This window comes from Ornithodoros turicata, chromosome 6, assembly GCF_037126465.1.
Source record: "Ornithodoros turicata isolate Travis chromosome 6, ASM3712646v1, whole genome shotgun sequence".
Taxonomy (NCBI): Eukaryota; Metazoa; Arthropoda; class Arachnida; order Ixodida; family Argasidae; genus Ornithodoros; species Ornithodoros turicata.
Window position 1 is genome coordinate 35,774,134 of NC_088206.1, and position 15,653 is coordinate 35,789,786.

At 45.9% G+C, this 15,653-nt stretch overlaps 1 long non-coding RNA gene across 2 annotated transcripts; it reads right to left on the reverse strand.

Annotated features, from left to right (window-relative positions):
* Window positions 1-4,794: 4,794 nt before the first annotated feature.
* Window positions 4,795-9,566, reverse strand: LOC135396541 (uncharacterized). Of its 2 annotated transcripts, XR_010423424.1 has the most exons (3): window positions 8,128-9,566; window positions 7,230-8,049; window positions 4,795-6,640 (listed from the first exon to the last, which is right to left on the reverse strand). It is a non-coding gene; the product is annotated as an uncharacterized LOC135396541 (long non-coding RNA). The 2 variants fall into 2 exon arrangements; XR_010423423.1 differs by having other exon boundaries at window positions 4,795-8,049.
* Between the last annotated feature and the right edge of the window lie 6,087 nt (window positions 9,567-15,653).

Here is a 15,653-nt window from a genome sequence, read left to right on the forward strand (position 1 = left end):
ATTTCCTCTTGTGTTCGTGTCGTCCTTGTCGTTCGTGTTCCATGGTCTTCCATACATCTATTGGCAGCTGTCTTCAACAAATCAAGATAGATATCATCAGTTCTGTTTGTGGGCTAGGAGCGTGCTATGTGGTGAAGTTCATTTTTAACGTGTCTATTTTCTGATGAGTTTGACTTTTTCTTCTTCTGATTTTCTGAATGATAGATTACTCTGTTGTTTTGATCAGGAATATCTTCGTTGTAGTGTTATATATTTTATTCACTCTTGTGTTCGTGTCGTTCTTTGTTCTGTTTGTTGGCTAGGAGCGTGCTATGTGGTGAAGTGGAATATCTTCTTTGTAGTGGTATAGATTTTATTTCCTCTTGTGTTCGTGTCGTTCTTTATTCTGTTTGTTAGCTAGGAGCGTGCTATGTGGTGAAGTGGAATATCTTCTTTGTATTGTCATAGATTTTATTTCCTCTTGTGATCACGTCGTTCTTTGTTCTGTTTGTTGGCTAGGAGTGTGCTATGTGGTGAAGTGGAATATCTTGATTGTAGTGGTATAGATTTTATTTCGTCTTGTGTTCGTGTCCCATAGTCTTCCAGTGTCTCTGCTGTTCACAGTTAATTACATACAACTATCAGAACTTCCCGCTATTGCAAAGATGGTTCTCACGTATAGGAATATTAGACTTTTTATAATACAAGTTATAATTTTCTTTATAATCATATTGATTAAGAATATCTTCTTTGATTGAATGTGGTGATCGTTTTGATATGGTGTAGCTATTATTTCCCTACATGTCAGTTAGGTTCTATATTAATGCTATGTGTTGATTCGAATTATTGCCTTATGTCTGTGCTATTCACTTCAATAGAAATTAAATTTGTGTCACATTGGAATATTAGCTATTGTGCTCGAAGTTACTTACACCTATCAGATTCTCACATCTCAGACTTTTTATAATTTTCATTGTAATCGTATTGATTAAGAATATCTTAAATGCACTATCAATTCTGATTCATTGAAAACTTCCACTAATAAAAAATATTGTGTTTGATTTGTGATACCTATTCAATGCTATTGTATCGTACCTGTAATAAGTATTGTTACGTGTATTGTGTTCCTTCTATTTCAGATTTTTGGCTAAGTTTTTCCCATTCACGTAGAGTCATAACATAATTCCTAATGACTTTAATAAATATATTTTAACTTGTACTTTTGTGTATGGCTATCCTTTGCATGTAAATTGCACACCTGTTGTAGCTGGAAAAATTACGATTCAAGTCGACTCTGGCTGAAAAATGACGAAAGTCGGCGGCCCGGGCTCAATGGTAAACGCGCACGCAGCCCTCCGGCCACGCGACGCCCACAATAGCAGCCCTCCACTCGAGCACCGCCCACCTGTCGCGAGAAGGAAGTCGGCCCAAGTAGGAAAATGGTGAAAGAAGTCAGCCCAGGGTGAAGGGTAAGCGCGCACGCAGCCCTCCGGTCACGCTCCGCCCACCACAGCAGCCCTCCACCCGAGCACCGCCCTGTTACAGGTGGTGAAGGTTTTTTGGCTGGGTTTTTCTCCTTCACCTGATTGGCATCACAATTCCCAGCACTAGTGGCTTTAATAAATATATCTCAACTTGATTGGCATTAATAAATATATTTTGACTCGTACTTTTTGTGTATGACCCTTCTTTGCATGTCTCTGCATGTTATAATCGCGCGGACAAGCCTCCGCACACGCGTCGCGCGGGGAAGAAAACGCGCAGGACTCAGGGCAGGGGGGCGCCGTAGTTTCTCACCCGGCTTGTTTCTGAACCACTCTTTACTACTCCCATCGCTTCCTTGGTGTGATCCTGGACTCCCACCTGCGCTGGGCTCGCCACATTAAGCACCTTGAAACCAAAGTGCAGCGATGGCTTCCTGCCATTCAACATCTTTCTGGCTTCGGCTGGGCCTGTGATCAACGCTCCCTCTTAGCCGTTCACGCGGCTTTGGGAGGGCGACTGTGCTTTGCAGCCTTCCAGTCTTGCATAGGGTTTCTACAATATCGTTAAATATCCTTCGGTCCCTGTTCGCCCGAAGCCTTCGTCGCTTCCTTGGCGTTCCAAGAATGGCTGAAACACGGCAAGTCCTAGCTGAAGCTGGAGAACTCCAAATCGAGGTCCTCCGTGAGCGGGAAACGGCTCGACACTTCCTACGTTTGCGTGCGAGCGTTCCCCGTCACCCACTCCTCAGAAAAATTTGATACCGTCCTGAAAGTGATTTCCATCGCGTAGCGCATAGGACACACCACGCTCTCATCGACTTCACACCCGGGACTATCACACCGCCGAACGCCCCCTGGTCTCTGCCTGTGCCACCCACCTTCGCACGTCTTCCTGACCTCCAGGTCCGCAGAGCTCAGGTTCCCCATGAAGTCCTTCGAGCCCATTTTTATGCTCTCAAAGACGCGAAGTTTTCCACCTCTACCGCCGCTTACACCGATGGCGCATCTCGAAATGGCAAGTCCGCGTCAGTATTTGTCATCCCCGACGAAGGCGTAGTTCAAAGACGTCGCCTTTGGCATTGTACATCATCCACAGCTGCGGAACCCTACGCCATACTTTTCTTTTTGCATCTCATCGTTCCATCCCCCCCCCCCGGAATTGGGTGGTCTTTACTGACTCAGCATTTGCGCTGCAAGCAATTGAAAATTCTGGCATCCGAGGCTCCTCCGCACCGTTGGTTATGGATGTGTTAACCGCTTACAAACTTTTCTACGAAGCAGGACATAGGCTCGCTCTCCAATGGGTTCCCGGCCATTGCGGTGTCGAAGGCAATGAACTGGCGGACAGCGCCACCGAAGCAGCTCTCTCGTCTCGGACACGGACGCGTATTGCACTGCTGAGAGGCGATCGGCGGTCCATACTTCGAAGCCTTGTGACTCCTCTGGCTACCCGCCAACGGACCGCCGACATACTACCCCCCGCCATGGTGAGCAGAGTTGACCCAGCGCTCGCTTTCCGCATGCCAGCACAAATCTCTCGTCAAGACGCCGCATTAGTTCATCGACTGTGCCTCGACGTGGCCTTCACAGCTCAGTGGCGCTACCGCTTGAGAGAAGTTAACTCTCCCCACTGCAGTCATGCGGTGCTGTTGAAGATCTCGAGCACATTCTTCTCCATTGCCCACACTACCACACTTCCCGCTCCGTACTCTCCGCATCCGTCAACGAGCTAGACTCCCGCCCCCTCTCCCTCACAAAATTGCGTGGCCCCTGGACGCATGCAGCTCACCAACGATCTGCCCTCAAGGCTCTCTTCGCCTTTTTGGACGCCACAGGACTTCGATCCTCATTGTAACGGGACCCATTCCTTCATTTCCCGCATCACCTCCAGCAATGGGGTAGAGCATCGCCCCCGGCGATGAAACTCCCCACCCATCATCCCGAAATAAAGTAGTAGTTGTTGTTCCTTGGAGTATTAGGTTACCACCAAGGTAACATCCGTGTTTCCTACTTGGTTGACTTAAAACGTAAAGTCAAGCACGCGCTGTAATATGCCATCACTTTTCTGTATCTTCCACGGAAATGCTCCGTGTGACATCATCCCGTCAGGGACCTTACTTGGATGTTCATGGCAACAAGGTCACAATGAATGATGTAGCAAGCTATACTTTATCGCACATTGAACCCAGTGCATGGAGTATCCACCGAAATAATTTAGTTTGTATTTGTATTCCTGTATTTTTTTTTCTCTTTCTAGTATTTATGTAGTTAATACATGATCACTGCTGTTTCGGTTGAATTGTGTTATAACAAACAAATCGGGACACTAATTAAAGGGTGCAGGCATTGAAATGCACAACGCAGTATTAAACTAATTTACTTCTTCTATATATGTCCTCCGGCTGACGGCCGTAGGACGTACGCAAATGACTATCACTGGAAGATCCCATGATGACAATCTCCATTACGGACGAGGACGCGATGAGACTTTGAGGACGTCCTGAGGATCGCAAGTGCTCTTGGGGATCTGCAAAGACTCGCCGATCATTGTTAGCGAAGGTAGAAACGCGGGTATCTATTAGAGCTAGGATCCGCGCATACTGCTGCATGTGAGGGGAGCCCAGTCGGGATAGAAAAGAGTCCCCCGACATTTATGGAAGGTGGTACGAATGACGGAACTCTACAAAGGCCGTGACGGGAAAGTCCGTTCCTGCGCTGTCAAGCTGCCTTCCGGCTATGTGACTCGCTGACCCGTCCAATTACTATTTCCGTTAGAACGCACCTAGAAGATGACCTACACTCATTTTGGGGGGGGGGGGGGGTAGGCTGTTGTGGAATTGTTCCACGAAGTGTTTACCCGTGGGGTTTAGTATAACGCGCCCTGAGGACATCCACAACGGGAGGAGTGACAGCCGTGTGTGGGAACCACGAAGGCGAGTGAGCTCCCGGTCTTTCTACCCATGTAGCCAAAGGTGGGATAACAAATGACTAATCGACGTCTAAATTTGGACGACTGGCAGGTCTAGTAGATGTCTCTCAATAGCCTTAATGTCCGGGGGAGTTCATCTAGCCTTCCTCTAGAATAGCTAAGGTTACGCCACCTAGACGTCTCAACTTGGACATCCAACGTCTACCCCTAGCCCAACTTTAGACCTTTTATATACCACACAGAGGCGGCTCCTAGCCCTGTACTAGCCCTTAATTAGCCATCATATCTAGGATTATACCTTCGTAAGCCTTTACTTAGACCACACCTAAAAGCTTCCCTGTACGTGTGTACTGTTTCAGGAATGTGTGTGTGTGAAAGTGACATGCAGTAGCTCACATGAAGCACATTTTGACAAAACTTTATTTTAAGTAAAGCTATTAAAACACTGCAAAAGTGACCAGCGTATGCACTTTACGATCGCGCAGCATGCGATAAACCAATAATGGCACAAGCGCTTATCAACGGCTAGACAATGACTACATAGTAATGTCCATAATATCACAACATATATTGTTGAACTTGTAGAAATAATATTGAAATATTAAACTCCGGTTACTTATATTCCCTGATCAGGCTGACTCTGTAACTCCTCAAACGCAAAATATCAAGTCGCAATAATTTACGAACAAATTCCAATAGATACTGAGCGCCCAAAAATGCTGTCGAATGAACTACCCTTTAATAGAATGCCTGCATGCATAATGCTTTTCAAGTGACATACAGAAAGGAATGGACTAGATAGCAACACCACTCATAACACCACAGTCCAATATTTGTCAGTTGAACATTGTTATGTTCAGCTGACAAATGTAAATTAACTCTATGAAAAAACGACACCAGGCAATCCTTATGCGTCATTCATTCGCCAAATGATCCGAACGTCACGTTCGCATACCTTCCAACCTGACGAACTCAAAATTCGGGAGACTGCCCGCAGTGCGACCGGGGAAAGGGAAGGACACATTAGTCTTGGGCATTCAAAATAGTACTGCCACTGTATTGCAATCCCTCTACGTTATAAGTAGCCACTATAGGGTGGAGCTGTGAAGCACTGTCGTTTTTTTTTTTTGGGGGGGGGGGGTTCCGTTAACCGCAATTGCGAAGACGCACCATTTCTTTTCTTTATAAAGAACTGGGGGCGCAGAACCTTTGAACCATTTGGCGTAAAATGACCCTGACGTAAACACCAGTCTGCAACAATTTGCTACCTAAATGCGCTGTGACGTTGGCACAGCAAGGTCCAAATTCATTCGTTTGCACTGCGCCTCTGGCGCTGTCCTCAAATTAGTAGGAGTATCAAAACAGCCTCAAATCACACAACTGTTATTTACATGGCTTTCAGAAGCGTGAGCATTCATCATCGAGATGGGGATCGCTTACAAGAAACCACACGAAACAGTAACCAATTACAACACAAACTTGATTCAGCACTTACATGTCCTTGAAAGCGTACCGTTGATCATCAACACACACGCCGTAATCAACAAAGCTTAAACTCATGGGGCACGTATCCGCAATGTCCAACCAAGGAATAACGGCGACTAAACATTTTACTTCAAGCAGTCATCTCGTCGGCGATGGTGTTCTTCTGTCTTTTCGTAGACTTGGGGACTCGTGATCTCCCGTCCAATTTGCCTTTTTGATCCAACGTCGGGGAGAACGAGTTTCATTACCAGCTCGCGACGACTCCATCCATTGCCTGCCGCTTGCATCAGCGCTCACAATGCCTGCAAGAAGAGGTAAAAGCAGAAAAAAGAACGGGAATCCCTGTCGAAAAAAACCATACAGCCACCTGTATGAGCAATCATATGAGCCTCGTATATGTGTTTATTGTATGAGCAATCATATGAGCTCCTATGAGCATGTATGAGCTATATGAGCATGTATGAGCTATATGAGCATGTATGAACTATATGAGCACTCTCTCAAACAGCGTATGAGCTATATGAGCACTCTCATACAGCGTATTCATGTACATGAATGCACAACCGTCTGAACAAACGTGCAACATGGCGTGATTAGGCTAAAATGACAACACGTGATTACAAAATACCGGTTTATTCAGGTACTGGCGCGACGTAGGTCCCTCAGAAAGCTTGCCAAATGCTTTTGATGAGCTTTTTCCGTTTCTGTACAGGCACCTTTGATGGCGATAGTTTACCGTTTTCTGCATATTTGACGAAGGTATCTGTTGAAAAGAACGAACAAAATTAGAACTGCGCTAAATTTCTGCGCCTACAAGTATTCCAGTTCCCACAACTTATACAGACGTATGGGTTCATGCTGAAATGGACATGACTGGGGCCTGTTTCTCATCCCAACGCGTAGATCACACCTTCAAAGCATTAAGTTGTATTTAGTCAGTCAGAATAACGCACGAGGTCATTTTGTCGATTAAAATTTAACGTAACCTTCCTCTAATGCTGGTGATGTCCAATGAACGCGGTTCTGAAACATCTGAGTATGTTTGCGTTGTGGTTGCAAAACTGAGTGCATGTACTTGTTCGCTGCAGCAGCGGGTTACTGACACAGAGTGTTCGTGGCTTACTTGACTTTGGGGCATCGAAATAGACTTTTTATTTTTTTTTGCATGCTAACTTGCGATTTCGGTATGCCCTTGTGCACGACTTTATTTGAAACACTCTATACACACATGCAAAGGCTATCAGCGAACCGGCTTTCCACAAAAAGTAAAAAAAAGCACGAATATGGTAGTTGCAGACAGCTAACCCGACAGACATAAAGAGCGATAACGGAAAAACGGGACTGCAACGTACCTGTAATGCGCACACACCTGCCACGGCTTTTGTAGTTTGATTCTAAGGTACACACACAAAACATCTTCAGTGATCACTGAAACGGTACAAAGACACTGTCACAGCATGGAGACGGCGACGAAAATATGAGTCCCACGCAGAGCGGAGCGAAATACGTCCAGACGGCTCCGAGAAGCAGGGTAGAATAAGCAAGTAAGCGTCCAAGCACTAAGATGGCACTCGCAACGGCTTGGATGAGAATCCAGGAGCCAAAGAGAATGTAGGACACGATCGGAACGGGAAATATGCACCTAAAATTTGAACAGAATCGGACGAAAGGGAATGGAGCTGCGACCGTTACGGCCCGCCGAGTGTGACGAGCGTCTCTTGAAAGGCCATCACCAGACGCTGTGGCGCCAGCACTTCTAGGTGAATAATTGGTTAACTAAACGGTCAGCCTTTCTCATACTGCTCATACTGCTCATATCTTTCTCATATTGCTCGAAATGCAGCTCATACTGCGCATAACGTTGCTCATACTGCTCATTGCTTTTCTCGTATTGCTTATATCTGCGCACATAGTGCGTCGTTGGCCTCGCCGTGCGGTTCATAACATTGCTCATACTGCCCATAGCGCTGCTCATACTGCTCATTGCCTTTCACATATTGCTCATTTCTTTACACATATTGCTCATTTCTTTACACATAGAAAGTTATATGAGTTTTTTCAACAGGGATGCCTGTCATTCACAAAAGCATATCCGATACCTCGTCTACTTACCTGAAAAATGGCTGAAATCCTGTAAACCATCCATTGCCTGCCGCTTCGGACGGACTTAACCTTCACGAAAGACCATTTCAAAATACATTGCTAGAACTGCATGTCAGTGCGAAGGAGTCATGAAAATATGTAACATACCGTTGCACAGAGAGCGATTAGTAACAGTCACACCGCATTGCATCTTGCGATCTCATTATCAGCGCTCACAATGCCTGCAAGAAGAGATAAAAGCAAAAAGAAAAAAAAAAGAAGAAGAACGGGAATGCCTGTCACTCACAAAAGCATATTTGATACATCGTCTACATACCTGAAAAATGGCTGAAATCCTGTAAACGGACCCGGGAATAGCTTCAGGTTCGGAACTAGCATCCAAGACAACCACGAACTTCGACGTTCCAGAACCGACAGATTACAGATTAAACCGCCGGCGACTGGCCTGAAACGCTTTCGCGTACATGCAGTACAATGTTGCACAGATCGCAAAAACAATAGCTAGAAGTAAGAGCTTCAGTATTCAGTACGAAGTTACAACAACACCTGTACTACCATGAAGGAATTGCTCACAAACATTTGAAATCACGCGGACTTTTTCCAACGCGAACGAGGTGGCTCTCAGCGCGAAAAGCGCGTGCACAGACTTGCAAATTCAAAAGGAGAGGGTCACGTGGTGCAGAAGTCACGTGGCGCTGCGCTGGTCGAAAGAGAGGAGGAGAGGGTAAACAAGAGAGGAGAGGCAGGAGAGTCACGAAGTCAGAAAGGAGTTCGGCCAGGCTCCAACAGCTCCCCATAGAGCACATAGTTTGAGATAATTCACACAACACTGGGCACACGACCAATGAAATTGGGACGTGGTGGATATTATGCACAACCAGTCGGCCAATCAGGAGCCTCCATGTCTGGCTGGCCTTTCGGTCGGTCCTGGCTACCATCGACTTCTACTGGATTTCAGGCCTGCCGCCGTTACTCGGTATTCAAAATAACTAAAGCGATTTTGGGGTAAAATAAAGATTTATTTGATACAAAGCATTAATTCAAAGATCTGATACATGGGTGCACTGTGCGTACAAAGCCCACTGCGTTGGTGACACACTGGGACAAAGCTCGAACATGAAGCAGAACGAACACACCGTTCAACTCCTAATACCGAGCCAGTCTCATGAGTGCGTACCATTTCATGATGGGCATCTTCTTTCGCTGCCTGCGGTGCATTCATTATAGCGAAGCGAAAAGCGCTTGTGTGGCACGTAATCCTGTCTTTGTTGACAGTCCTCGAAGTCCAACGGCGCTCGAACTTGTTCTTCACGCTCCAACTCATGAAGCATTCCGGTACCGCAGTTGACAAATTGTTCGTGGGATAACAGTTGTGTCCAGAAACAGCACAACACGCGTAGACTCACAAGGACGAACTAATAAACTCGCGAACATATTTCTGCAAACTGTTCTGTCGATTGACACCACCGAACACAGGAGGACAACATGCCGGCCATGCTATTTCGAAACTATGCTGGAACGGCCGAGACGCTGTACGCACATGCGCGCTACAAAATGCGATTTCAAAACGTTCTCGACCAATCGGAGCGCGCGCTCAGTCTAGGCCGATGGACTTGCAACATGGTGTATGGGCGCAGTGGTACATACTCTACAGCCGCGTCCGCGGGTACCTGAGGAGGACTGGTTCGGCGTTCGGCTTTTTTCTTCTTTTCTGTCGAAGCTCGGAAGCTCGCTCGAACTGTAGGAAGAAAGTTTGCTGGTTGTGGGCGGTTAATTTGAAAGGCATCCTTGACGTTTGTAATTTCATCTGCAGTGCAGCTACACTATTATTTCATTGACCACCTTCAGATGCTACTAGTGCATCGAAAGCTGTGGATGTGCTCGTGTAACACGCAGCAAATGTGTGTGTGTTTTGTCTTCTTTCAACTACCTCCTCCTTCTTCAAATAACTGGATGGTTTCTGGAGCTATGTGGTCTCCCTGGTTGGCACCTGCAGCTCCATTTCTTTTAAACTTCTGCGTAATTGCGAAGACGTGACTTGAACGTGCGACGCTCTGACATGAGCGTTACGATGATTTCCTTCGGTCTCTCATGCTTGTGCTCATCGTCTATATTAAAAAAACTGGAGATCACAAGAACGGCTCACTTATAAGCTAATTATGTTGCGTATTGCTCCAAATGGTCTCCTCTTTCGTCTCCACTCCTGCTGCAGATACTTCGCTTTGTGTGAAAACATGTTTTTTTTGCGTATGCTTATGCAATGCTACCTGAACCACTTGCTTTCTTTAAAAAAGGTAATGTTTCTTCTACAATTATTACGCGTCGCATTTCCGAGCTCCAGAATGGAACTGGTTTTCCTGAGATCCCATGCGCGGGAGGGGGGTGGGGAAGAGGGGGCTGCAAAAAATCTAGCTCATACACGGCTCTGGTCGAGCTTGTCTGCTAACTCCATCACCCGTGGAGGGGGGGGGGGATTTATTGGCAGAAAAAAAAAAGAAAAGGAATGAGGGAATCACCCGTGGGATCAGTACAATAGCTAGGAGATAGAAGTAGCCAGACAGAGTAGATCAATCTCAACATTAATTCCAAATACGAAATAGTACCCGCATACGAAAGTATCTGATCTAGGGCTGGAACAATCCACCATACTAACGCTTTGCGGCAGACGCCCTGCAATGATTTCTGACAGACACAGGCTGGGCTCGACGTTGTCTATCACTCTTTGCCTGTGACTACTCCAGTGTCTCAGTGACCACGTATTTCAGCGTGCACTGCCTGCAACCAGGTGTGGCAAGCGAAATTACGGGCCCTGGGGATGGGTCATGCCTGGGCCCGCTCCTCACGATACCGTCGTGATAACATAGTTCAGTACTTCTTCTTTGTATGATCACGACGGGCCTTGGTTCTGCGGGCCCCATCTCCGGCTCCCCCCCCCCCCTTCTCTCACCGGCCTTGCCTGCAGCCTCAGCAAACAAATGCGGATCAGCAGGTCCTCGTAGCTCTCACCAACCTGGCAACCTTTCCGCGTATTTTACCTCTACATATCTCCGCGGCACACGCAAAAAGAAAAGGCACGACATTGGGAGTCTTTAAAAAGCTCAGCTCCGCCGATTTTCGACTGCGACAGAATGGAGCCATGCTTGGGCTGTGCGTTCGTTTCCGCACAGGGAGCATACATGTGAAAAATTTTCACCCATTTGTTTGTAGTTTTTAAGAAAACAATTTTTTAAATTTCCCTGGCACGGCGGTCCTGTGGTCGGCAAACCCTGACCAATCCCGGCTTCGTCCTGGCTTAGCCGCGCTCGTGGCTTGGCTAACGCCAAATCGTCGATGCGATGGCGGAGATCTATGGGCGAAGGTGAATGTTTTGGTTGTGTTCCGTGATAATTGCTGTCGTTAATAGCCTCAAAGATAGTTTTGCCGGTCTTCTTTAACAAGCCTTACACGATGGCTTCGTTGTGCAACGACGGCCGTCGTGAGCGGACTTTCTGTGCCCGCACTGTGCTTTATGCTACCAACAAGACCTAACACCTAACATGTGACGTACACTTACGCATTCTCAATAGCTTTGGCAGCGCACTATGCGCGGACTTGCTGCGCGTGCAGAAAGCACCACCAAAGCTATTGAGAACGAGAACGTGCTCGAAGACGAAGTATTCCTTATAAGAAACATGATAAAACGGTGCGGTGGTCCCCGATAGCTCGTGACAGCTATTTCAGCACGATACAGCGGCCATGACGGAGTGTAAACACACACTGGTTGCCAGGCAGAGCTGGCTAGGTGTGGCTATCCAATCCGCGCAGTTCCAAGTATGACGTCACAAGTGGAACCGCCGCCCGGTAGTTTTTCTCAAATTTCTCACGAAGGAGTATGGAAATTTGGAAAGCAATGTGCGTTTATGAATGAAGTTGGGACCACGGTTCTGAATATCACAACGTCTTCATACTTTCGGAACAGCAGCGGAGCTGCACTTTAAGTGTGGTCCACAATTCATACGAGCTGCTATACGACGCGAAAGGGATATTTTTAGCCTGGAACGCGTCGGTGGTGTCTCGTGAACCATTTTTAGTACATGTCTACATAACATCTAAAACTGCGGAGGTCTAGTAGACTTCCAAATTGAGATGTCTACTAAATGTATAACCCCGTGGAGGTCTAGTAGACATCTAGATGCAGACATTCACTAAACATCTAACCCCGTAGAGGTCTAGTAGACGTCTACTTTTAGACCTAGCCCTAAAGTCTGGGTTAGACGTCTATTCTCCCACAATGTGCTACATGGCTAGGAATGAAGACTTTTCCCTCTCTCTGTCACTGTAAACATGCTAGTTGTTTTAGAATAAAGCACTGTTTGTCTTAACTGCTACGAGAACGAACGTTTTTGCTTCTTTCTGCGATGCAGTTCTTTAATGCGATGCAGTTGAGTTCAATACCGAGCAGCGTACGTCAGGTGTTTCAAAGTTTAACGAGTAACAACAAGACGCTAGAAACATCTTGGTAAAGAGCTTCTTTAGGACCGCGCCGACGACCGCTATTGACCGCTGCGTGCAGTGCAACGCAATAAGCTGCTTCTAAGCTTTCGAGGTTACTGAACCACGTGCAACAGCTAGCTTCTGCAGGGTTTCATGAACACCGATTAATTTTCAACAGAGATACAGGTTGCTTTAAACTTGAATTTAAAGGTGAAATCTTTTTACCCATTTTAGTTGGTGATCTAACATGAACTCCTCAACGTTAACCAGCGTTTCGGAGACATGATTGAGTGGTAATTCAAAATTGAGGAACGTTTCAAGTGTTAAGCGACGCTTGTGAAACAGGGCTTATGAAGACCGAAAAAGTATCTCACATCGCGCCTCTAAGTACTTTCCCATGAGTACTTGCAAATAACATGAATTACATTATTAATAATTTAAATATTAGTTGAACTACAAGTCGTTGAAACTGGTTGCACGCACGCTTGTAGCCATAACCCGTGGTTTGCCCAGGCCCCCAACACCCCCCCCCCCCTAAATGTTTGGCGGCACCCCCTAAATTGTGCACCACTGTTACAATGCAAGTGAGCCCCAATTTTACAGCGTGAGCTGTATTCGCCTCGAGATCGAACTGTAGGTGGCGCTGCGACGGATGCCCTAGTGGGGATACGGCATGATCGAACGCAGCAGGCTCTTGCTTTTCTGCGCAGATATCGCAGTGTTTCTGGATGAAATGCTGCTGTCAGTGCCTCACATATTGTGGATGTGTTGAAATGCGATATTTAGAACGCTGATATGGTGTGGAAGTTGACAAAAGTGCTGCACTGCGAAACGCTCAAGTCGCGAAGTTGTGAAAAGATAATTTCCTGTGTGCTTTTGAAGAGAAACACTGCCTCCTTTGTTCCAAGCGAGATTTTGTTTTAGTCTTTTGCTGCTCTCGCTAGAATATTTATTCGTCGCTTGTGTATAGCTGTCTTTCCCTGTACCTTTCTACCTTACATTGCGACAACAAGGGTTAAAAAAATAAAATAACTCAAAATTCCTGTCTCTACTGATCTCAATGTACAATGTACTAATCAATCAACAATAACAATGAATCTAAATGTACAAATGTGCAGGAATGCAATATAAGGGCCCTTCGCTACAGTTTTTTCGTCGAGTAACAGCAGTGGTTATTCAGGTCGTGCGAGTCCGGGAGAGGTTCCAGGTTTGATTCGTTTGCATGCGGGCATTCATTAAATGGTGCTGAAGTATGTTAGCAGATGACCACACCTGTGTGGTGGACTTGACTTTGTGTGGGATGCTACCGGTCATGAAATACATATATTCTAAGTTTTTGGTTCGAGCGGCAGGTATATTCTGAAACACGCTATTGCAGACGTGCTTCACACCCCCCAATACACGCGTGCTTTACATATAACGTTCAGGGATGGTGCATTTTACTTGAATGCGTGTGTTCCAATGATTACGTATGTGAAAGATAAAACTCTAGCCTGTCATACGGTCAGATGAGAATGAGACGAAAGCTTGAAATTCACACATTTAAAAACACCCGTGTCATATATATATATATATATATATATATATATATATTCATGCATTCATATATTCCATATCTTCATATATTCGATGCAACTTGTGTTTAGAGCGTGCAGAATATCCTAACTTAGCATTATGAAGTAACTCCAAACCGCTAGCACAGAAGCCATTCTATAAATAACTGTGACATAGTTGTATGCTTATGATAAAAAAACTGTTACAACATTGACCTTAGTTCTTGGTACATTTTGTTTGACACACAGAACAGCAGCGACAAATATAATATAACAAAGGCCGAGTGGAATCCGCATACTAGAACGTATGCACTTTCTGTAGTTTTCTTCTCTGCTAAGCACGCTGGTGCAGAGAACTAGAGAAGTTGAAAAAAGTTTTCCACCAAATCATTTTCACTCATTTTGAAGCGATTTTAAAAGCTCAAATGTCCAGAAATTGATCCTTCCGGGCACGTTTTCGAGCACGATGACCACAGCGAAAGCACCGGCTCAAGCGGCGCGTCCCCACTAAAGGCAGTTCACGGAGCAGCCGCGTGGTGGCGACGCTGCTCGATCTCGAGGCGAATAGTGGAGACTTTCCCGAGATCACGTCGGCGTCGTCGGCATTTGCATGTCCACACAAAACTCTTATCGTATGTGCGCTCAGCGCTGGCAATAAGAGGAGAATCCCGCAAGTTTACAACCGCTATGGATGGAAAGTGAGATAAAAACCAATGTACGTCAGTTTTACAGCGTCAGCTGTATAGTGCAGACTCTCCCGAGATCGCGTTTCTAATCTCTCAATACAGGTTTCCTGTCTTGGGGACTACCCATAGGGTCGTCTGTGCAGTGTGATACGATCGAGGTTACGGATAGGCATCACGTTCCTCGGGGGTGTACCTTGTTACCCACTCTTAATAATAAAACTTTTGAAATCCACGCTAAGAAATCCACCCTTCAAATTCCAATCCTTTGAAATTCAAGCTGTCAAAATAAATCACAATGGGTCTATGCAGTCCAGTGTTAAGCATGGTTTTACGTGAGAAAATCAGTGTCTAAGAAGGTCACACTCCAGAATAACGAGTCTATGCAATTCTGTGTCGTATTCAGCATGCGTCTCTCAATTATTCATTAATTTAATTAAGTTACATGCGTAAATAACTACGCGTATGAATACGAGGAAAACAACGCTTCAGCGGTTCGGCCGTTCGGCTACCATTGGGGACGAGGCTATTTGAGAAAATGGAGTAACGACGGAGCCGTTCGTATGGTGTTGAGGGATGTGCTGCATAAAAAGGATAATCACTGCAAGCTCTAATAAAGCATATGTTGCTTCTGCCGATTTCGTCAGGTATTTTTCAGACGTGTAACGACTTGGTGTGCTAACACGCGCGTGCAAATCATGAAGGAATTCATGGGTGAAGTGACGTTGATGCAGTCGTAGCTGTTTTGGACAGGAAATCGAGTAGCGAAAAATGTCCAAGATGACCAACATATAAAACGTACCGCAAAACTGCTGTGTCGACCATTTGTCACGACGGTAATCACGTAAACATCATGTAAACGTCTCTTGCTTTCCTCCGCCTCAGCCTACGAAGAACCGCTAATGTTATGTTTGATAAGAGCCGCTAAAAGTGGTTCAGCAAGGTAAAACTGTGGCGGGAATAC